The sequence below is a fragment of the Polistes fuscatus genome, unplaced genomic scaffold (assembly GCF_010416935.1).
Source record: "Polistes fuscatus isolate 324 unplaced genomic scaffold, CU_Pfus_HIC Scaffold4, whole genome shotgun sequence".
Taxonomy (NCBI): domain Eukaryota; kingdom Metazoa; phylum Arthropoda; class Insecta; order Hymenoptera; family Vespidae; genus Polistes; species Polistes fuscatus.
In genome coordinates this window covers 12,718,570-12,743,457 of record NW_025113118.1, presented here as the reverse complement: position 1 = coordinate 12,743,457, position 24,888 = coordinate 12,718,570, and the positions used below count along the sequence as shown (strand labels likewise).

Genomic DNA, 24,888 nt, shown 5'->3' with positions numbered 1-24,888 from the left:
AAGTAAGTGTATATAAGAATACACACCCACGTGTATTCATAGGTACCCCAAGCGAGAAATTAATCTGAAGCGTTTCGTTTCGAAGCTGAACGTCTGTCAAAGATTATAACCCGATTGAAACTTCTGCACCGTACCATTCTTTCCTACAAAATTCGATTAAACCAACCTGACGCGACGAAAGAGAATTTAGCGCTTCTGCATCATCCCATACCGCACTTTACCGCACCACACTGCACCACACCGCAACCATCGAATTTAATTCTTCGAAAGTTTAAGTTCTGTTCTCAACTACCGACGAAATTCAATGCATGACATATATATCGTGTATCTATATCATATAATTTCATTTTAATCTAACAATAAGATTTCTATTACGATTTTTCTTTTGTAAATTAATTTTTTTTTTTTGATCGTGTATTTTTTTTCCTCTCCTCTCTCTTCTTCATTTCTTTATATGCATTTTATAGATCGAATATTCGCAAAACCTCAATAAATAATTTGATGTGTCTTATTTATTTATATGTGTAAGTATTCGTGAAAAAATTGGGCCGTTGAAACTGATTGGACCACCGGGACTCGAACTCACGAATCTTCCGCTTTCCGGGCGACTGCTCTTTAACCATTTGAGCTATCCATGGCCCACCGTCCAATCTCCTCACGAATGCCTATTTAAGTGTTTGGCTTCGCATCCCACACATATATTTTTATATTTTATTTTGACTTCAACATTATTGTCGATAAATTATTAATATCAATCTTGATTATTAATATTCTTTATTAATTTGTGTTTCTATTTTAAATATGCGGATCATCATTATTATGAATTGAAAATAATTGGTAATATATAAAAAATATAGAGAAAATCACACTTCGTTATCTACAATTTTCAAGAACACGATCATGTTTTCAGGAACGTTCAAGTTCGCTTAAGCGATAAGTCACACTCTAATAAACGAGCTTGTCTCAGTTCACGAACTCGGAACACACTATCGAACTAATAATACTTGCGCACGCGAACGATCATTACGAAAATGGCGTTGATAAGTACATGTGTCATACGTAAAAAAATAGTCTCGAAGTTTCTAAACAATATTACAAAAAAAAAATCAATTACTTTAATGCGGAACATTCTGAGCTTGCACTTTTTTATAATTCCGTTGGGGAAAAAAGTGCACCTAAAAAAGTCTCCTAAAATACCCCCTCCCCATCACCACCCCGTGCTTTAAATATATTCAACGAAAGAACATTTTATAGATTGACCGAAAATTGTTAAGGGCAATCTATATAATCCTGTAACACACATACACACACATATATGTTTTTTCATTTCCTCTTTGAAATCTTCATTTTGCGAGAATTTTTTGTTTGATTGGCTTTCATTGTTCTGTTGTTTTTTTTTTATATTTTCGTTGTTTGATTGCGAGACTAAAATCGTGACTAGTAATCAATAGCGAGACGAACCCGACCAACCACAAGTCGATTTCTAACCAGAGTGTCAACTAACGAGTTTCTCTTTGGTGCTTCGTTGCGGATTCTCGAAAGCCTACAAGTACACGCCTATTTGTTTATCGAGTTACTCTGCGAAGACCGACAACCCTTAAAAAGAAAGATAGACGTATAGAACAAAAAAAAAAAAGAAAAAAAAAGAAAGAAGGAGAACAGAAAGAAAAATTCGGGTTTAGAAAGGATTTGAAGAAATTCCCCTTTGTTTACCTCCAACGTTAAATCCTTGCGGACCCCACCAGGGTAATGATTTTTAGGTGACACTAACGAGATTTGGATATTTGGGGTCTTTTTTCACTAAGAAGGAATCTTCTCGTTTCTTTACGGATTCAAAGGTTTCGCCCTTTGGAATTTATATTCACTTGATACCCTTTTTTTTTAAATTAAAATTATACTAGTCGAATATATATAGATATATTTTCATGAATAATTTCAAAAGTTCATTTTATTGTATCTTTTGTCTGAGAATTATAATTTATTATAATAAAAATAATAATAATAATTATAATAATTTAATATAATAAAATTTAATAATTATTATTTAATTATTAAATTTTAATATAATAATTTATAATTATATTTATTATAATAAAAATAATAATATTATAATTATAATTAAATTAAATATATAATAATATATTTATTATAATAAAAATAATATAATATAATAATAAAATAATAAAAATATAAATAAATATAAATAATAAATATAAATATAAAAATAATAAATAAAGATAAAAATAAATATAAATAAAAATATAAATCAAATGTTTGCGCGTGTGTGTGTGTGTCTATTAAACTTCGATGAAAATCTTTCGGAAGATTCTGAATAAATGAAATATTTAATCGTTGTTGACAAATTACGGTAGCTTGACGTGAGAAATCATATATAAACGATGATGATACATTAATCAATTCTAAAAAAAGAAAACAATATCGATAACAATGATTGAAAGATAAAACGAGATAGAGATCATTAATAAACAACATTCTATCGCACGTCTACTGAATTCGAGTGTCGTGTCATGATCATCTTGGTCTCTGACCAAGGAGACGTTCGTTTCAGCAAAGGAAAAAAATAAAATACAAATAAGAAGGATAAAAAAAGAAAAAGTGAAAGAAGGACGAACGAATGAGATCACAAGAGTGAGACAACAAAATAAGAACACGCATTATGCAAATGAAATGAACGTTCTCTTCTAAGAGCGAATCAACGTAGAATAATAAAAGCAATATAATCAGAATTTTGTTGTATTTTCTTTTAATACAAACCTCGAGTCAATTTCAATTTTGTTTTTTAGACGAAAAAGAAGAGAAGAGAATTACAATTAAATTATTTCTATTTTCTTTTTCTTCTTCCTCCCATATTTATTTATTTTCATCGTATCATAACCAAGGGAGTATAAAATGGAAATTTTCGAAGATAGTCGTATTCTAAAAAAAAAAAAACAAATTAAATAAATAAATGGAAAATTTTAAGAGATACATTAATAGCAGTATCTATTTATATAAAAAAAGAAAGGAAATTAGAAAGCAATTAGCATCGACTGCTAGAAAAAGGAAAAGAAATGATAAAACATACAAACACACACACACACACACATTTTGAAAAAAACAACAGGTCAAACCTTATCGAAGATTTCTTTAGAACCAAGATAATTCGCGTTTGACACGATATGCTTATGTACACGCATCGAACACGTGGATTTCACGTTCGTAGTAGAAAATAGTATCGTGAGTACCGTTAAAACGTGTACGAGTGAAATAGCCGATCACACATATACACATTACTCATACACTTGCATCCACGCATGCATCCACGCATGCATCCACAATTTGCGAGAGAAATAGTCGTTTACGTCATACCAATTCTTTTCCTTTCCTTTTATTTAATGTTATTTTCTCTATCTTTTTCTACATGAGAACATACGAACAAAGAATAAGGAACATATGCGTCGTTGAATCACGTTAGATGAGAGAACAATTTCCCTCTTTTTCTTCTCAAAACTTTTGATTTATTCAATTTCTTTTACACCCCCTCTATTCCGTGCGTTTTTTTTTATAATAAATTTTTCATTTAGGTATACTATTTTAATTCTATTATGTAATATTTTAAACCACGCACGATTTAAACGTATTTAAATAATTGTAAAAATATTTATTTATTTTGACAATTTTACTTTGATTTACTTTTCGTTATATAATATAATTATTATTAAAAAGTAAATAAAAAGTAATTGAAATAAAAAACAAAATATATTAAATATCGATAAAAATAATTAGATTTTACTTTTCTTTCGTGATACATCCAAAATAAAAAGAAATAAAGAAGAGGGAAATGAAATTATAAACAAATATAAAAAGAAGTTAAACGCGAGGCGAATATAAATCTGGTTTCGTTGATATGATTTATAAAGTAACTCGTCTAACAGGATACATTTTATAAATAGCGAGTATACGTCGTAGTCGTCGTCACGTAGAAAGGAGACCTTTTCGTTGTTAATTACTTTAACCGAGACGACTTTTATCAAAGTAGAATTCGGATCGATTCATCTGTGCTATCTCTAAATATTCAAACCCACGTTTGGAGATATTGATTATTAACCCTTTACACTCGATGCCTTTTTCATTTGCGCGAATCAGCAACTCGAGACGATTTCGGCCAAATTAAGTAGACATTTTTTTACAGGTACTTTAAAAATAATAAAATATCAATAGGTCTTCGTGGCTCAAGTGGTAGAGCGTTCTTTCGGTATGCGAAGATCCTGGGTTCGAATCCCCCCGGGGGCCCTCTCTCGATTTTTTAAACAATTGAAGCTCGAATTTATTTAGGAGAGTTCTTCGAATGAACAAATGCGTCAGGGTTGCGTCATTAAATAATAAAATATCATCAGTTTATTCATTTATATGTCGAAAAAAAACAGACTTTTGATAAATACTACATTCTGTAATTAGTTTTGGTTGAGTTGACACTTAAAATAGGCTACCGGGCGCCGTATAGGCGCCGCTCGAGTGCAAAGGGTTAATAATAAAAATAGAAATATATATCGTTACTTATAAAAAAGATAGAGAGAGAGAGAGAGAGAGAGAAAGAGAGGAAATAAAACTAATAATAAATAACTCAAATAAATAAATTAATTAATATTAAAAAATGAACAAACAATTTTAATATGTTTATTTTATTTTCTTCTATTATTCTTCAGAATATATTTTTTAGACGTTTCCTTCTACCATATCTTTCCGTCAGCCTATATTTTTAGCTTCTTTCAAAATGAATCCATTTGTGTATGTTTTTGTGTGCGCTATCTTTTTCTATGATATCTTACTTTTTATTTCGCTTGTGGCAAAGATCCATTCCGTAGTAGTTATCTTCAAAGCTAGCTTTCGTTGGATAGATTGCTTTGCTCGGATGGCCTTTTTCATTTCATTTTTATTTTCTATCTCGAAATAGAATCCAAGGAACGATGAATTTTAGTCTCTTACGACGACTACGATATAAGAATACATTAGTTATATTGCTTATATATATATATATGTAATTCATGAAAACTATGTCAACTCGAAAAAATTTCCTTCGAAAGCCAAGCTCCCCCCCCCTCTCTCTTTATCTTTATCTTTCTCTTTCTATATATATATATATATAGATAAACACTACTTACTAATAAGTTATTTATATTTATATGATAACTTGATCATTTATATATTCATATATGGTAATTACGAAATAAAAAAATATTTAACACTTTGACTGGCGTGTAGGTAGGTCACCGGTGACCTCAACACGACCAATAGTAAAAATACATAATTAGAGTAAATATCGATACTGATAAATTGTTCAATAATACCCCACAAATTTATAAATAGAATGTGAAAGGGAGGGAGAAAATGGTTTATAATATATATATAAGGTGTCAAGAAAATAATAACGATTAACACGCTTCACATTACGTTGCTAATCGATTCGAGAGTAAAACGATCTCGCAACGATCTCTTTCAACCCTGACATATTCCCTCCCCCCCTCCCCCTATAGCTATTGGAACGATCAACAAGAACCCGCAAAAATGATACGTCAGAATAATAACAATGCATAAACGGGAAGAGATTTATTTATCCATAGCCATAAATTCGAAACACGAAATCGAAATACCCGCGCGTAAACGCGTTCATTTAGAAATTCATTTCGCTTTCCGTTAAACTCGCATCGAATATTATCAAATTTATCTATAAATCAATTACTTTTTCGGACTGTAAAATGATATATATATAGATTTTAATAACAAATTAATTACTTTGAATCGTCAAGAAAAATAACATCAGGCTCGTCTCAAATATGATCAAATAATTTTTTTTGTATATTTGTAAAAAGAAGAAAACATTTTAGACAAGTGAAAAAAAGAATAAAAAACAATGTTAATTTTCTTTAGAAAGATAAGATAATCGTGGTGGATCAAGGAGGAATATTTGTCGTTATTTTGAACTACATAAAATCGATATGAAATGTTCGTAAAGTATTTCGAAAGTGGTACCAACGTGTTACTGGTGTCAGAAGTTAAGCAAGCAAGCAAGCAAGTGAGCGAGCATAGCAAGCAAATACAACCAGCAGACTCGTGTCTCTCTTGTGTGACAGTAAAAATCGTGACGCACACAATCGTCGTCGTCGTTGTCAATTTTAACATTCGACGATTATCATAAATTTATGGCAAACGCGCTTAAAATGACCTCCGACGAACGTTTCGTCGTCGTGACGTACCAAAGAACAAAAAAATTACAATTATTTTATTATTTAAATGAAGAAACGATTTACGTCAACGCTCGAGATGATCCTCTTTAGTTTTATTAAATAATTAAATAATTCCTTCCGTCATAATACTTAAACAGCATTCCTTTGTTTCATTTTATTAATTCTCTCTTCAAATGACGCATTTATTAATACTATAAAAGTAAATCGAAATATTACAGATCTATATACAGGTCTTCGTGGCTCAAGTGGTAGAGCGTTCTTTCGGTATGCGAAAGATCCTGGGTTCGAATCCCCCCGGGCCTCTCGATTTTGTTAAACAAATTGAAGCTCGAATTTATTGGGAGAGTTCTTCGAACGAACAAATGCGTTTAGGGTTGCTGTCACTATTACAGATCGATATTTCAAATGGATTGAAAATTTTCGATCAAAAATATCAGAAAAGTTCAGAAAATACGGAAAAGTAACTTTGACGGATAATCGATTCTTTGCCTTAACTTTCCTAAACAACAAAAAAAGAAAAAAAATGAAACTTTGAGAGACATGCCAAACGAGATAAGAAGGTGAAGCTAAAAATTGCATACACACACAAAAAAAAAGTAACATTTAGGAATCTCTCGAAACGATTTCCAAAAAAAAAAAAATAAGAAGAATTCGAGTTACGCTAAAGTAAGAATTTTCGCAGCAATAGAAAAAACCTCGTTGATATTCTCGTCTGCTGAACACGTACACGACGAAAAACACCCCTCGATGATAACACTTCGAGTATCACTAACGTCAACACTTACACACTCGAACAAACACTTGACATAAATAAAAAAATGAAAAAGAGGGTATTAACGCGGAACATACAAATTTGGCAGAAAATAGAAACTTTCCGTGTAACTTTTCGTGTCACTTGGTAACCAACCCCAGATGCACCACCACCACCCCACTCACTCAAAAAAAATATGAAAAGGAGGGCGAAGCAAAGAGATTTTTGAAAAATGATATTTCGAAGATGATAGAGGATAAAGAACAACAAAATATGAGAAGAGGAGGAGGAAGTTGAGGATTGCGAGAACTCGTACAGTTAGTATCGCAGCTCTCTCGCGGTTTCAACTTGACTGGCTGTGCTGTACTCGGTATGAGCCTTCGAAACCACTAAGTGTACTCTGTTCAGAGTACCCCACCTCACTCTCATTCCCTTTCTCTCTTTCTCTATCTATCTTTATTCAACTCTATCTCAGTCTTCTTTTTCTGTATATGTTTGTGTGGACGGTGACGCGAGTTGGGTTCTTTACAGGCTCGTGCCTAGTCGAACTCGTTACGGTCTTCTTGATCGCGATTTTCTATATCCATCGGTGTCCTATGATCTTTGTAAATCTTCTCGCAAAAAGATCCAATCAGAATCGAGCTCTACTTTTTTTTTCTTATTTCTTTTTATATTTTTTATTATCCATTTGTTCCCCGTTTATTACTATAACTCGATGAACATTTTTGTGCCCATAATAATTATGAAAGTGGTCTAAGTCATATATTTTGTGGTTTCGAGATATTTAAAGGATTACATTTGAATATTAAATGAATTCTATATAATATTGAAATAACAAACACTATCTAACGGTTCATTTTTCACAATATCGTGAAAGTTATATTGAATTAATTTAGTTTCAAATAATGTGCTCCGTGAAATAACTATTAAACTTCTTTTTTTTTTTTTTAATTATCACTTAGACCACTTTCATAATTATGGGCACATTTGTAATCTCTGCCGTGTGATTGTTGTTTACTTTATACATGATACGATTAAGTGTGTTTTGGTTAGAAATTATATATTGGGCCTTTCTTTTTTTATTTTTTATTTTTTATATTTTGTATTATTATTTCGATAACGATTTAATAATGACTATAAGAAAATAATAAAAAAAAAAAAACGAAAATAAGATCTAACTTTATTTTCTTTCTTTCTTTCTTTCGTTTGTTTTTTTCTTCTTTTTTTTATTTCTTTTTATATTAGAAACTACTAAATGCATAGTTCGAATAGAGAATTTTTCTCTCGTGTTAATTTCAGTAGAAAGTTTCATCTCGAATCTATCACGAAGTTATTTCTTTGGAATTCCTCGATATAATACGTAGAAAAACGGCAAAAAATCGATTCACTTGTTTTATAAGCGAGCGTATTTCATGGACCGATACATCAGCTTTGAGAATCTAAGGCGAAAGAAACGAAAGAAAAATAAAATAAGTATATAACATATTTATCTGTAATTGTGTAAAAGAAAATTTCTCCCCGTATCACAATTTAACAAAAAAAAAAAAAACCGACAAATAATAATTTAATACACAATACTCAATTAAATAACAAACTAAAGAATTTATCAGCGAAACTTTAGCCCTATTTATTTGTTAATAATAACAAATAAGCTTTTAATAAAATAACGAATAATAATTAAATAATTTAATAGTCAAATTTGATCCTCTTTGAACAAAACAAAAAAAAAAAAACAAACAAACACACAGGAAAATCTTTGTAATAATTTGTCGAACTTAAACGATGACATTTTTTCCTTAAATCATCACCGTAAACTCTCTCTTTCTCTTACAAACATACAAGCACAAACAAACAGCACGCGCATACACAAACGCATACAATAATAATTACAGTTTCCATGTAAAAAAGAGAAAGAAGGAAAAATAAAAAGAAAAAAAATAGAAAAAAGAGAAAAAGAAAGAAGAAGAAGAAGAAGCGGGCCTGGCCGTCTGCGTTTCAACTTTTGTCTGACGGAACTGCGACCGTTTTCACTGTATACAGAACACAAAGCTTGGATATTCTGTCTTCCAACTGGAATGATACTTTTGTGTGTCTATCTCCCTCTCCCTCTCTCTCTCTCGTTCTCTCAGATTCCTTCTAAAACGTGCTTTTTACCTCCACTCCCTCTCTCCACTCCCTGGCCCTTCAGCCCCGTTTAACTCTTTCCAACATTGTTCGAGGAACATGTCAGCACGTCGGGAAAGCACGAAAAACGCTACTTCGATCTACAACTCGTCTTTGCTTTACACGAATAATTTGTCGTCTGTGATTATGAAGAGTGTCTACATATGACTACCTGTCTGTCTGTGTGCGAGGAGAGAGGGGTGGGAAAGGTTGGGTTTTTGTAAGGGACGAATCACTGTAAAAGTCCAAAGTATTGTAAAAACGTGGAAGAATTAGCGAGTCAGTCTTCTCATCTTCCTATGTTTCATCTATCTTTTCTCCAGTTTACTAAAAGTATATATATATGTGTGTGTATGTGTGTGAGTTTGTGTTCGAGTATTCGTGCAGATGGATTTGCGTACGCATATGTGAGTGTGTGCGTGCGTGTGTATGTTTGTGTTTGTGTATAATGGCGATTATTTGCGCGTTTCACGTGCCGTTTCTACTATCACCGCCTTTAATAAAGCTTTGAACGTTCCAAGACAGGTTGCAAGTAAGTGCAAGGAAGTGGTTACGGCCTTTAACTGTCAGACAACTTACAAGATAGATTTATGCAAACAAGTTTTATCTTCTTCCATTCGATACCATTGATTTGATATTTGTTTTTTTTATTCTTTATATATATATATACGTATATTTTATAATGCAAATATTATAAAATATATTAGAGTATATTAATATATACTCTAATATATTTTATAATATTTGCAAATTATTATATAAAAATTATAATATTTGAAAATTACAAATTTTATTTTTTATTACAGAAAATTGTTTTGTTTTTCTTTTTTCTCATTTTAATTATTTTACATGGGATAATAAAAAATTAAATTAAAAAAAATGGTATTTAATGATATAAAGACAAAAAAAAAAGAAATAGTTCGAATTGAATCTAATTTAAAGTGAAATCTACGATTAGAAGAAACGAAATGACATTTTGATCCGAGGACAACGTTTGTTTGCTTGCTTTCGCTTTGCAATCTCGACGTTAACTTTCACTCATTGTTACAGAGTCCACTACGTTCGAATTTATAATGATATCGTTTGAGTCCTTGTAACTATCATAAGTTCTCTAATTCTACGTTGCGACGACCTAGACCTTTGGAAAAAGAAAAATTACAGAAAAAAAATACGGATACGTTTTCATTTAAAAAAAAAAAAATACATTTTTTACACTTCTTCCCTGCAAAGATTTTTATTCGTTTGCTAAATGCTATCACATATATTTGATTAGAAAAATTGTCAACGAATAAAATAATATTTGAAACACATATTCCGAAAACCAAATTACTTTCTGACTCGGAATAAAAAGAAAAGAACCATTAGGATAAATCAATTGCCTAAATAATGAGAATCAAACTGAAAAGACAATTAAGAAAAGAGTAAGGGGTGGGGAGGAAGAGGGGAAAGAGAAAAGAAAAGGAAAAAAAAGTGTATGATGGCATCGAAAAAGTTTCACGAACGATCGAGGGCAACCGAGCGTAGTTGGTTCAACGAGGACAGCGGTTTTAAAGGTAGTTCCTGCAAGCCGGAAAAGAATAAAAAAAAAGAAAAGGACAGAGAAAAGAGAAAAAGAGAGAAAGAAAAGGAAGACGTTATTGGAGTCAACGTGAGCTGAAGTCCGAACAACTCGCGATGATAGCTGTGCCAAGAGTAAAAGGAATCGTGTATAAAAGGTAGTCAGTCAGGTAGGCAGTCAGGTAGGCAGTCAGTCAGTCAGTCAGCTCGTTTCGTTTGGTTTCGTTGTGTTGTGTTGTGTTGTCCTCGACTTACGTAACTAGTTCCGATTAGTTGGTACCACCAGGTACAGAGAAGTGAGAAAAATCTTTAGAAAAACAGGATGAATTAAAGAAGATTAAATTGATAATATACTCACAAAAATAAATGCCAATGATTATGGTAATCGTTAAAAAGATTTGCGCGAATTTCATTTTATATTAAAAAAAAAAGAAAAAAAAGAAGAAGTTTTTTTTCCAAGAATGTAATATCATAAAATTGGATAATTATTACAATTAAATATGATGGATTACAATGATGAGAGTTATAGAAAATAAACTTTCACTTTAAAGTAAAAACATTGTTTTTAAAGTGAGATTATTAAAAAGATTAGATGACAATAATGATGATGATGATGATGATGATGATGATGATGATGAAAGAGATAAAGATAGGTTGTAGTTTGACATGAAAATAAAAAGTTACCTTTAAGATGAGATTGATAATGTAATTAGATGATAATGATAATGATGATGATGACGATGAAAGAGATAAAAATAAGTTAGGATGATAATTAAAACTGAAAGATTGTTCTAATAATAAAATAAATTTCACGATTAAATGACAAGTTCAATGATGATGATAATGATGACAAGGTACTTTCTCTTAAATAAACAAATGAATCTTTTTTTAACTACTCTAAATTTACGTCAGTTCGTTACCACTATGCTCAACTACCAATTAGTCCCAGTACGTATATTCTAGGAAGTTAGATAAGTAAAGAAATCAGGGAAGGGCGTGGTGAATGATAATATGGTGAGTCCGTAAACGATTTGTTGAAGTTTCGAGTTGACGACGACGAGGACTCGCGTGCTGCTAGCCGTTGTTTGCTATCTTGTTACGGAAAAGTCAGACACTAATTGGAAAAATTTGATTAACGAGCTAGGTTATATTGGGTGTGTTGTTATCCATCGATGCTAACAATATGATTTTTTTTGTTTCTTTTCTTCTTTCTTTTCCAGATTTTTTAGTTATTTATTTCTAATAAATGTATTATTCTTTATATTTGTGAAAAATATTACCCAATATAATTGTTCTTTAGATTTTCCTATTTAAAATTAAGAACAAATTATTATGAAAATTACTTTATTATTATTTAATGACGCAACCCTGACGCATTTGTTCGTTCCAAGAACTCTCCCAATAAATTCGAGCTTCAGTTGTTTAAATAAAAAAGTCGAGAGGCCCGGGGGGATTCGAACCCAGGATGATATTTTTCGCATACCGAAAGAACGCTCTAACCACTTGAGCCACGGAGACCTATAAAATTATTTGATTATTTGATCATAATGTCTAATATTTTGGTGATGTGAATACAAGGAGAGGAAAGAAAGGAAAAAGAGATTTCTAATGTAGAAAATTAAATAAAATTAATTTCTTTTTCATTTTTTTTTTGTAAAAACGCACCAAGTATCACAGTAGTTCCAAAGAAGGAGAATTGTGTGTAACCGACATAAATAAAGTAATGTTTCCCTAATTACTGATCTCGTTGAACGAAGTCAAGGAGCAAGAGTAATTTAATCTCCCTAACCGTGCCAGGGACGCAATCTTCGTCTTAGCTTAAGGGGCTCGGTACAAATGAAAACATCATTCGACGCAACTCTGAATATCTCGTCTTAGCTGTAATTACTCCTACGAATAGATGAAAACCTTTAACGTCGTTAATAATATCCAAAATTGTTCCCTCTGCCTCTAAAATGAAACATTAATATATCAAATTATTTATCGAATTGAAAATATTAGAAAATTTTTATTTATTTCAACGTGTTCAAATCCTTAACGGTCTAATGATGACCCCCCCTCCTCCACCTGAAAACTTCTGGGATCATTCAACATAAATAAACAAAATTTAAGAATAACGTGTTGATAATTAATAAAATAAATTTTCTATAATTTCCTAAAGGATGATAATGAAAATAAATTAGACTTATTTTTCAAGTTTTAATTGCGAGATTTAAAAATTGTTGACTGAGATTTATTTTACCGAATATGAACTTAACAGGATTTTGTGAACCCGTGACCTAGCATGCTTTAGAAATTCACGAAGAAAAACCGGTTTAACAGATTCGACTAAATTATTTATGTGAGTATTTAAATATAGGAGAAAGTTTCTGGTCTCGCTGAACCCAAATGTCTTCCATCCGAATGCGAATCTCTATCATCAAAAATCATTAAAAAAAAGTTCACAAATGTTTGCCATTTGAAAATCGTATCAAATCATTTCTTCGACAAAATTATGTTAGTTTATACAAAAATTTGATTTCTGCGAAATGTAGAATTTTCTTCATAATGTGAAAATTAAATTGTTATGTGAAAATGTTTGAAAAAAATAATTATTCCTTTACGTATGCAATTGGAAAATATAATTGACAAAATACGATAAGGTATCCTCCCAAAAAGAGAAGATTTTCTTAAATATATATCAAATAACTTACGTAAGATCATTTTCGTAATAATTATTTCAACGTTCTCCTAAGAAAAAAGTTTTTCCTTATAAAAATAAATTATTTCTGGAAATAATTAATTCATAATATTTGAAAAGATATTCCGGATTGAAATATCACATTAAGCAAAAACTGATGAAGGAATTTGAGTGAATGAACTTTAGAAGAAAATGAGTGGCTAGGAGAGGAGAAGAGAGGAGAGGAGAGGAGAGGATTGAAACGAGGTCGGTTCAATATGGTACATATTTACATACCAGTAGAACTAAATGTGAAATGAGCTAGAGCGTAATTTCAACGGTCACGGAATAACTACTGTATTACCCTGACAAATAAAAAACAAAAAAAAAAAATTAAAGAAAAACAATAAAAAAAAAACAAAAGTAATAAAGAAATACAAAACGAAATCTCGACTAGAAAATGAATAGGTTAAATGCACACGCCTCATCGTGACCGTTCGAATGGGCGTACATGTGTGTGTGTGTGTGTGTATCTGTATTAAAACGGGTGTTAAATGGGTTGATTATTGGAAAAAGCAAGTCTGCAAAAAGACAATAAACCGGACCAGTCATGGTAGGCGTCACACGATCGACGTTTTGTTTTGTTGCTACTGACTCTTTCCTCATAGTTACACACGCACACGCACACACGTATACAGAGAGATAATATGAGAAAAAGAGACAGAGATATATACATACAATAATTATATATACGTGTACAGAAATAATTAAAGAAAATTTATATGTGTAATACAAGAAAAAGTTTGTTCCGTTTTCTTAAGATTTTTTTTCAGGTACTTTAAAAACATTTATAAACAAACAAGCGTATAGAAATAATAAAATATCAACAGGTCTTCGTGGCTCAAGTGGTAGAGCGTTCTTTCGGTATGCGAAAGATCCTGGGTTCGAATCCCCCGGGGGCCCTCTCTCGATTTTTTTAAACAATGAGCTCGAATTTATTTAGGAGAGTTCTTCGAACGAACAAATGTGTCAGGGTTGCGTCACGAAATAATAAATATCATCAGTTTATTCATTTATATGTCGAAAAAACAGACTTTTGATACATACTACTTCGTAATTAGTTTTTGGTTTGATTGACACTTAAAATAGGCTACCGGGCGCCGTATGGCGCCGCTCGAGTGCAAAGGGTTAATCGTAGTTTTGTTTCATCACTTGCAATAGGTATAAAAACACCCCTTCTCCTACCGTGTTCCAACACAGCATAAAATGAAATTCATTGTACAGACTGACCGAACTTTCTGGACATTCTATAGAATTCCCGTAACTTGTTTTCATTGTTTCGGACATTTTATGAAGTATCCTTCTCGAACGGATATTCCATAGAATCCACGTTTCTCCACATATATGTGTGTGGCGTGTGTGTGTGTGTATTTATCTACATTTAGCTGACTAACACACGTGCACAGTAAAAACATAAACGTGCTAGGACAGACAATACGAGTTGGTCACATGCACTTGGTGAAAGTTATGCAAACCTGGAAAATTCTAATGACAAGGTTCATACGCAATTTCCGGGCCACCTACGATACACATTAATCTTCTCTCTCTCTCTCTCTCTCTCTCTCTCTCTCTCTCTCTCTGTGTGTCTCTTTCACCATTACAATTAATAATTTTCCTAGCTGCACATCTATATCTGCACTGAACATTGATTTTATATTAACCATAAACGCGATTACGTTGCGGTTACCATCCTGCAACGGCCGCCGACAAAATGAAAGCTGACGTATTAAATAATCCTTTTATATTAATTTCTTAAATTATCTTTTATATCCTTTAATTCTTTTCCCATGGCTTTGTTTTACATAGAAATTTCGTTTCTCTTTTGTATAAATTAAATACAAACGTTTTACGATTATTTTTCGCTCTAACGTTTCGTGAAAAAAAAAAAGAAAAATACTCAAACCTCCTGGAATCTTTTTGAAAATTTCTTCTTGTCGCGTTGGATAATAAAAAAAAGATTAATTCACGTAATCAATCAATCTATCTATCGTATCATTATGCGGAAAGAATAATTTTTTTCTAAGACTTTAAAATGGATGACTGGTGAAAAATTAATAATTTGCCATGGTACAATTAAAACGACGAGTTTAGTTCGATTGTTTTTCTACTTTTCCTCCTCGTTTTTTTCTTCTATTTCCGTATTAATATTTCGAAGTAGAAAGTTTATTATATTTATAAACGAAATATTTTTCCCCCAAGTGACTCCTCAATCTATTTTATCTTTCCGGGTCATAGGTTCAACGTCATCGATCTATATAATAAAATAAAAAAAAAAATAAAAAAATCAATCATCTCGGTCGGTAAAACAGAGAGACAAAGAAAGATGGATTTGATTTTTTCTGTCATTCGCAAAGCTTGGCTCCAAGTCAACGACAATTTTAGCTGTTTCCAGGCACGCTATTCCTCTCTCTCTCTCTCACGAAAGAGATTTTCTCTTTTGATATTAAAATAGAACCGTTTCGCTACTTACTTCGTAACTTGAAGTTTAGTATTAGCGCCATTTGACGTTTAAACTAAAATATTTCATATAAAAATTATAATAATAATAATGATGATGATGATATGACGATGATGATGATGATGATGTGATGATGATGGATGATGATGATGATGACGATGATAATTGAAAAAATAAAATGAAATTAGATTAAACGTTAAAAATTCGTATTTTATTGTTAACGTCAATTTTTATCATTTTCTTTTATTATTTGAAATTCTTAATATAGATTATATTATATAATAATAATAATAATAATAATATATAGAATGTATATTATATTATAAGATAGTAAAATGAAAGCGGGGACGTAACCGACGGAACGAAATTTTTCCTTTGTGAGAAACGTTCTCTTCCTTCACGGAAATATTAACTTGTTCGATGAAAAGAATAAATAAATAAAGATGAAGATAAAGCTAAAGATAAGGTAAGAAAGAAAGAAAGAAAGAGAAAAAGAAAAATCACCTTTTACTTCGCGAACAATTTACGAATAAGTAAATAGATATCAAAAAAAAGTACTATTTTTATATGAACTTTGATTATAAAGTTTCTTTTGTGTATATGTGTGTGTGTGTGTGTGTTTTATTATGTATACTATTATATATTCGTGAAAACTTGAATATTCTCAAAAGAAAGAGAATGAGAGTTCGGCTTTACTTAAGGAAAACATTTCAACTCAATTAAAACTGAATTAAGTATCACTTGTATAACATTGTGGTAAAAAGTAATATTAACAGTAAGTTGAATTAAGAAAAACTAGAATTTGATGCCAAGGAAAACTAGAACGTTTAGATCATACTATCTTACAAAGGATTAAATTCCAATAATTAATTTGTAATTTATGGGGTGTAGGGAGGGGGGTTTATAAGTGTAGAAGCTTAAAAAAAAATTCAATTTTCTCGTTTGTTTTGATACAAAAAATATACTCCTAAAATTTCAAGTCAATAATCCAAGTCGAGTAAAATGATACAAATAAAATATGATAAACTATAGTATTTAAATATAAAAAATAAAAAATATATAAAAAATATATATAAAACATATAAAATATATTTTAAATTATTCAAAAAATATATAAAACATATAAAATATATTTTAAATTATTCAAAAATATATAAAACATATAAAATATATTTTAAATTATTCAAAAAATATATAAAACATAAAATATTTTAAATTATTCAAAAAATATATAAAACATATAAAATATATTTTAAATTATTCAAAAAATATATAAAACATATAAAATATATTTTAAATTATTCAAAAAATATATAAAATATATAAAATATATTTTAAATTATTCAAAAAATATATAAAATATATAATAAATATATAATAAATATATAAAATATATATTTTTTGAATAATTTGTTACGAAAATTTTGTTTTCTTTTTTTTTTCTTTTTTCGGATATAATAAAAGAAAAAAAGAAAAAAGATTTTGGAAGGAAGAGAAGAAACCGTCTACTTCACTTTCTGCTCTATTATGCACTTCCTACCCAGTCACAATGGCCGTTAGGATGTATCCACGTTGTAAAGAATGGTTCCCACAGCATTTATCTTCTTTGTTCGTGAATCTCCGGTAGTATCTACCTATATATAGGTGTATTACCTTCGTAAAATGCCGTGCGATTTTATTCTTAAACCTCGGCAATGATTTTTCTTTTTGTTTTGTTTCTTTGGTTTTTTTTTTGATTTTTTTTCTTTTTCTTTTATCTTCAACGTTTCGTCAACGCAATAATACAAAGCTAACGATCTCTAGTTCGTATGTAGTGTCACGTTCATATTCAAACTCGTCAACACTTTTCTACGATCCCACGCATTAACATTGGAAAGAAAATAAAGAAGAAAGAGAGAGAGAAAAGGGGAAAACACTTTGACTATCGGTTTAGAATTGACACCAATTACGATGAGAAAGTTACTGATTTTGATCTTTTCTATCGTTTCTTCCGAGAAAAATACTTCGATTTATTTTATAGTCTTTCGAGTGTTGTAACATATATATGATATTTTTTCAAAATCATATTTTATAAAAAATAAATCTATAGATAATATTTTATACCCATTAAATATTTAATTGTTTGATTAAGAAAAAACTGAGAGAACGCATAATCGTCAAAGAAATAATCGTCGATCATTATAATACCATATGATTTCGCAAATAATCAAATCTGCATAATTCAACATAAGCATACAATCTCCTCTACGAAAAGCAAATATCGTATAAAAGTAAGAAATAGTGGGCGAGATAAGATGATTGCGTTAATAATCGACAAAGTTATGGGGTAATGGGAATAGGAATAGGAAAATAGGCGGGGGCGGGGGGAGTAGGAGGAGGGGAGCAGGAATATATTTCGCTAGGTGTAGGTAAGCTTCTTGAAACGTAATTTTCGAAAGCGTACGAAGGAGAACGAAGAAGCGAAGCGTTACTACACCTTATAGAATAGAATAACGTTAGAGAAGCGTGCTGAGCTGTAAACTCATGTATGCACACGCACATATATACACATGAGTAAGAAAAACGTATACGAGACGTATTCCATAAAGTTTACAACAATTACAGGCTAGATCAAAAGTTTTATTTAAATCAAATTTCATATAAAACAATGACTCTTTTCATCCATTTGTTTATTTCCCAAATTTTGTCTAGCTTGTAATTTAAAAATTCGCATTTGTTACGAGTTGAAAATTGTAATTTTGTAGTAGGAACAATAGAAAATATTTATTTGAAATGTTTTGGGGAAATAATTAAATAATTAATCTTTATAAATCCTTAATAAAATTTAGAATCGTCTGATAACTTTTGATCCGGCCTGTATTTTATATGTATGAAATTGTACAATGTAAATACATATTCAATAAATTTATCCTACTATATATATGTATATGTATAAAAGTATGGGTGTATAATTTACGTTAGATTGTTGAGAGTTAGAAGGGGTAGGGGAAACGTCCTTGTCTATAATAGCGCAATATCTACCAACTGACCTAGTCAAAGCGTACCATTCACCGATCTGATTATCTATAGTTAAGATTATGGGGCATTCATGATGCGCCGCCATGGATTCCTCTCCTCTCTTCTTCATTTCTTTATATGCATTTTATAAGATCGAATATTCGCAAAACCTCAATAAATAATTTGATGTGTCTTATTTATTTATATGTGTAGGATTCGTGAAAAAATTGGGTCGTTGAAACTGATTGGACCACCGGGACTCGAACTCACGAACCTTCCCCCCGCTTTCCGGGCGACTGCTTTTTAACCATTGAGCTATCCAGTGCCCACCGTCCAATCTTCTCACGAATGTCTATTTAAGTGTTTGCGAATATGTGTGAATGTGCATATTTATTTAACATATCTAAATAATTTTATTCGATTGAACGTATTATTACTTTATAAAGATAAAATTGAATAAAATATTGGGATTGTGAAATTGGCAATGATTTAATATTTAGAAAAATGTCAATTTAACTTTCAACGAGAATTGACAACGTAGAAAATTGTTATATACTGTATAAGAAACGTAAAATGAATAGATGACGAGTAAAACAGTGTGCGACAAAGGTTTCGAGTATGATTGAACGTTTTGAAATCGATGTAATCGGTGCAACAGATTAATGAATTGCACGATTAAAGGCATGCAATGAACGTTTAAAAACAAACTAGAGAGAGAAATAAAGAAAATTGTCTATGATGTATACGCGCACGTATAAACACACACACACGCACACATATCTATACTTACGCGTATCTAAATCGAATAAATACGTTTGAATCGTGCGCGATCATTTACGGCTGAGAATTTGAATGAAATTGGTGACACGGCTACAATAAATCCAGAGAGTTAGCTGCTTGTGAAATCAAGTTGATTAATCCGCTAAAGCACTTACGCACTTATGCACGCGTGTATTATATATATTTCGTTACAGGACTGTATTTGCGATAGAAAAATATTAATATCCAAACTAAGACGGTCTTACTTTTCTTCATTTGAAATTTTTCATTTAATTCTTAAAATATAATAAATATTAAATATCCTGTTTGATTTTTCTTTCTAGTTTTTAATAATATATCAGACATTTAAAATAATAATTAACGTTTTAAATTATTAAATCATTTTTGTATTTTTTGGTAAAATTCATTTGTAAAATAATTCATTTTTGTAATATTTTTCTTATGCATATAATACGTGTATACAATGTTGTATCATATTCTGACAACTTTTATTTGACACAAACCGAAAGAAAAACATTTTCTTGAATTTATATGCTACGATGTAAATGAATTCTCTCGGTGACCTGGAAAATATTGTAACCTATGTGTTTTTGAATATGTATGCGCCCACATACGTGCGTTTGTGTATCGATCGTGCTATAGTTAAAACATCATTTTGTGTATGTGTGTGTGTGTGCGGACGTCTGTTCATTGAACCGTGTGTGAGATTGTATGTATGCGTGAATTATGATGTAATTGAAACTTATGTATAATTACATGTATGCTAGCGTATGGATCATGTTATTGTTGAAATATGTGTGTGTATGTGCGTGTACGTGTATTGTGCTGTTCAGCAACCTAAATTTGTAAAAATGCAATGCCAGCAAATTTGCTCGACAATATCCGAAGTTAAGAAACCGATAATCGATTTTTATTCTCTACTTTATTTTCTTCTTTTTTTTTTATTTATTTTATTGTAAATATTATCTTTTATTTCGTGAATGAAAAAAAACTAGCGTAGTCGAGAGGGTTTTCCTAGTAGAAGAAAGGAAATATTAGAGTAGTTACGAGTGTGTTAATGCCGTGTACATAATTAGGCACGCTAGAACACTCCATACGTTCTAACTTTACACCCATGCTTTTCCCATGAAATTATATTCGCACGCGTAATACGTTTCGGGAAGTAAAAATTACGTCGTCGCCTCGTCGTCGTCTATGACTTCGAAAGTTAAAAAGTTAAAACCGCGAAATACGTAGTTTTTTTTTTTTTTTCAGAGTTACCTACGGTAATTAATTTCTCATTTGTTATTTTTACACGAAGATCTCTATTAAAATATCGATCGAGTATGTGATCGACAAATTAATTAGAATTTTATTTCGAGTTAAATTACGTTGATAATCTTAAAAAGAAAAAAAGTTAATAAAAATAATTAAAATTTCAGTACAAATTACAATAAAATACGTGGATGGTTTAAAGAAGAAAAAAAGGTTGAGCCTCTTAACCGATAAGAAACAAAACTAATTTTTATTTAAGACAAAAATTAAATTATTTTTTTTTTCATCGAAGCTCAAAACTTTTCAACCTACCCCCTATTAATTTATATAAATAAAACAAATACGTTTACAAGATTTTACAATAGAATTATATATTTTGTTTTTTGTAATATTTAAATGAATAGAGAAATATTTCGTGTTAAAATACGAGACTTGTTTTTCCAACGACACATACAAGTATAATTAATTGAGAGTTGAACTATAGTATGTCGAATGGAAAGTGACTACTAACCACTTGTGCTAAAATAAACGGCACTGGGATAGTTCTATGTTCTAAACGAGTACTGTTCATGTAATCCAAAGCCACATATTACAGATATGTGTCGAGCTTTCATCCACAAACTCGCATAAATTATTCGTATTACGTTCGTACAGTTCATCGTAAACCGAACTGACTATTACCGTCAATTATCTATATAGTATAGATATATCATAGATATTTTTAATAAATAGATTATATTAAATTCAATTGTTATTCATAAATAAAATTACAAATTTTATATATAAATTAATATAAAATAATAATAATAATAATAATAATTTTATATATATAACGTGAATAATGTGTAACATTATTATTACAATAATTAAGTAAATATTAAATATAGTAAATATTAAATATAATAAAATAATAAAAAATTAATAAAAAAAATAAAATAATAAAATTAAAAAAAAAATTAAAAAAATAATAATAAATAATAATTAATATAATAAATTAAATAAATTAAATATATTAAAATAATATATATATAAATAAATATATATAGTAATATTAAATATATATATATAATAATATTTATATTATTTATTTTAATATTTATTTAATTATTGTAATAATAATGTAGTAATAATAATTATATATATATATAATATAATATAATAATAAATAAAAATAATAATATAATAATATATCTATATATATAAATGTACAAAATTATGTTATATCAAATATTAATCGTTAATTTGTTGCTTCTTTTAACTGAAGCGTATAATTAATTGTTTTCTAGTTTAAGTTTAAAAACTTACCTATAATAATTTTTACGACGAAAAATAATAGAAGGACAAATGACATCTTGAAGGAATGTTTCGCACGTGAGCACTTTGGTAGAATAAATTTTAGACATATTGAAAATTTGTATCAGATCGTGATCATTGATCATTCGTAATGATATTGTATTTAATGATTAGATTGTACGCGATTGATTGTTTCTAACTAGAAGAGTAACAATATCTTCCAGAAAGAAAATCGTTCGATTTCGTTATCTTATCTGAAAAATGTCGTCACTATGTTGGATACGTTTGTATGCGTGTACGAATATATGTATATGTGTATGTGTTTAGATAATAATAATACGTTTAACAAAAAGAAGAGGATGAATACAGTCAAGTGAAAAACAAGTTTTCGATTTTGCTGCACTCTCGCTTAAATTAAAAGAAATATATTTATGTTATCACCTTTCCTTATTTTTGACACCCATTCTCGTCACGTGATACAATTTATGATTTGCTCATTTCAATTTGTTTACTCGTTCTTCGAACGAAATTTTTTCTTCGTTCGTTTTTAATTATCATTTATATACGTTGGTATATTTATATATTGTTGAATTTAATTAATTTATTTATTATTAACACGTTGAAATATTATTTGTTTTATATATAACAATTCGACGATTTTTATTGTCGTCAAATGAAATTTTTAATTCTTAACATTATTAATTTTATGTTTATTTACATATTTACATTAATATTAATACATTAATATTTTAATTTAATTATTAATTACATTAATATTTACATTATTTAATATTTATACATTATTAATGTTTATTTACATTATCTGAGATTCCAGTATCGAATAAAAAAATTATATTTCTGCGGGAAAATAAAAAATTGTATGAGATACGTATTGCAAGTAAAATAATTAATATTAGTCGATAAAATTATAATATAAAGAGATCAAATTCGCGTATTTTAATTGTTATCCACGCGTAATACCATTTTATCGTCGTATTTTTTTCCATGGGGGGGGGGGGTGAACAAAATGCAAAATAAAATCAGAGTAACGCGATGCACACCCAGAGATTGATTATCAAATGGGCCGAAACACTTTTTAATCTGGAAAATACGCCCACAATATCGTTTCGACGCCTCTCGTTTAACAAAGCGAAACGAAAAAAAAAAGCAAACTTATCAAAGAATTATTCTAAACTAACGTGTTAACTATAAACCAACTTATAGAGAAGACCACAGCGTTGCTGCATTGTCATTCGAAACGAGTACGTTGTTTTCCGTGAAACTTTGATTTCATTCAGAGTACAGTTGATTTAAATAAAATCAATACAAAGAGAAAAATAGAAAGAGCTAGCTAGCTAGCTAGCTAGTATGTCCGGATGTTTATTGTGAAGTATATCGTCAGTCAAAGCGTGTAAAGATTATTTAAACAAATAACGTGGACAACTGGGACAGAGAACTTTTGCAAACGTGTTATTTACATTTAATATCGAATATTCTACTATTTATTTTTATATTTTTATTTATATTTTTTACTATTTATATTATTTTATATTTTTATTTTATATTTTTATTAATTCTTATTTATTTTATATTTTTATTATTATTATTTTTTTATTTATTTTTATTTATTATATTATATAATATATTTTATTATAAAAAAAAGAAGGTAAAAACATCATATAAATAGCGTGTGTTTCGTTTGAAATTTCGGTGCGCTTGTAAATTGTGAAAAATAAATTTGACTTACTTGAGAAAGCAGTAAGAAAGAATTGTATCTTTATGACGCGTCTACGATTACGAGTCGCGAGATAAAATGGTGATCCAGGTGTGTAAATCCAATGATTTCAATGAAACCACGATAACGATAGATGCACTATTGTTTTTTTTATTATTTTTAATTATTTTTCTTTGTTCGATCATTTAAAATCTTCTTAGAACTCGCGTCACGTACAACCGTATAACTTTTATTTCATTTTTAATTGTATCTCGAGTTAAGAGAAAGTATCTATAAAATGATAATAATATGCACTTCGAACTCGCGCGATGGATACACTCTTGTTCCGTGCTTTGAGGAAAATAAAGTTTGCAGAGAGAGAGAGTCAGGGACAAGAGGCGACATATAACGGCGCGTATCTGCACCATCAAAATTGTATGGTCTATCGTATTCGTACGAGGGTGTACTGGTGTACAAGTTAAAGCTATAAAGCCCTACCACGATCGATATTAACGGTATGGGGCCCCTCTCTTTTACCACGTGAATTCGTTCGGCACAAGTGAGCACAAAAAAAAAGATGGAAGACAACAAGTAGTATACAATTTTTATTTCATTTATACGTAAATAACAATAAAAAAGTAATAAAAAAAACGAGAATTACAATTTTTATTTCATTTATACGTATTTGTCTCGGATTTTTCAAATGAAAAAAGAAAAAAAAGAACAATAAAATAAAAATATCCATTTTGTTGTTATTGAAATCGGAGAATCAATTGTTTATTGGAATATTATTAATAAATATAATATATATATTTTCTCTATACGAATTCAGAGAATGAAATTTATATTGGAATTATTATATTCATTATTCTCATAAATACTATAATTGCAGAAACGATTCCATAGAAATAACAATATGAATTTGTTGTCGGAATATTTATTATACTCATTGTTTAT

General features: G+C 29.7%; 1 protein-coding gene across 6 annotated transcripts in view; it reads right to left on the bottom strand.

Annotated features, from left to right (window-relative positions):
• Positions 1-24,888, bottom strand: part of LOC122521383 (IQ motif and SEC7 domain-containing protein 1) — an 83,068-nt gene that overhangs the window by 28,486 nt on the left and 29,694 nt on the right. The window contains exon 1 of one of the 6 annotated variants that reach the window (XM_043642069.1): positions 7,313-7,388. The exons of 3 other annotated variants lie outside the window; for them this stretch is intronic. The gene's annotated coding sequence lies outside the window, so the exon portion shown is untranslated. Of the gene's footprint in view, positions 1-6,905; positions 7,255-7,312; positions 7,389-24,888 lie in introns of those variants that run through there. 2 more of the 6 variants (XM_043642067.1, XM_043642065.1) reach the window with 2 other exon arrangements.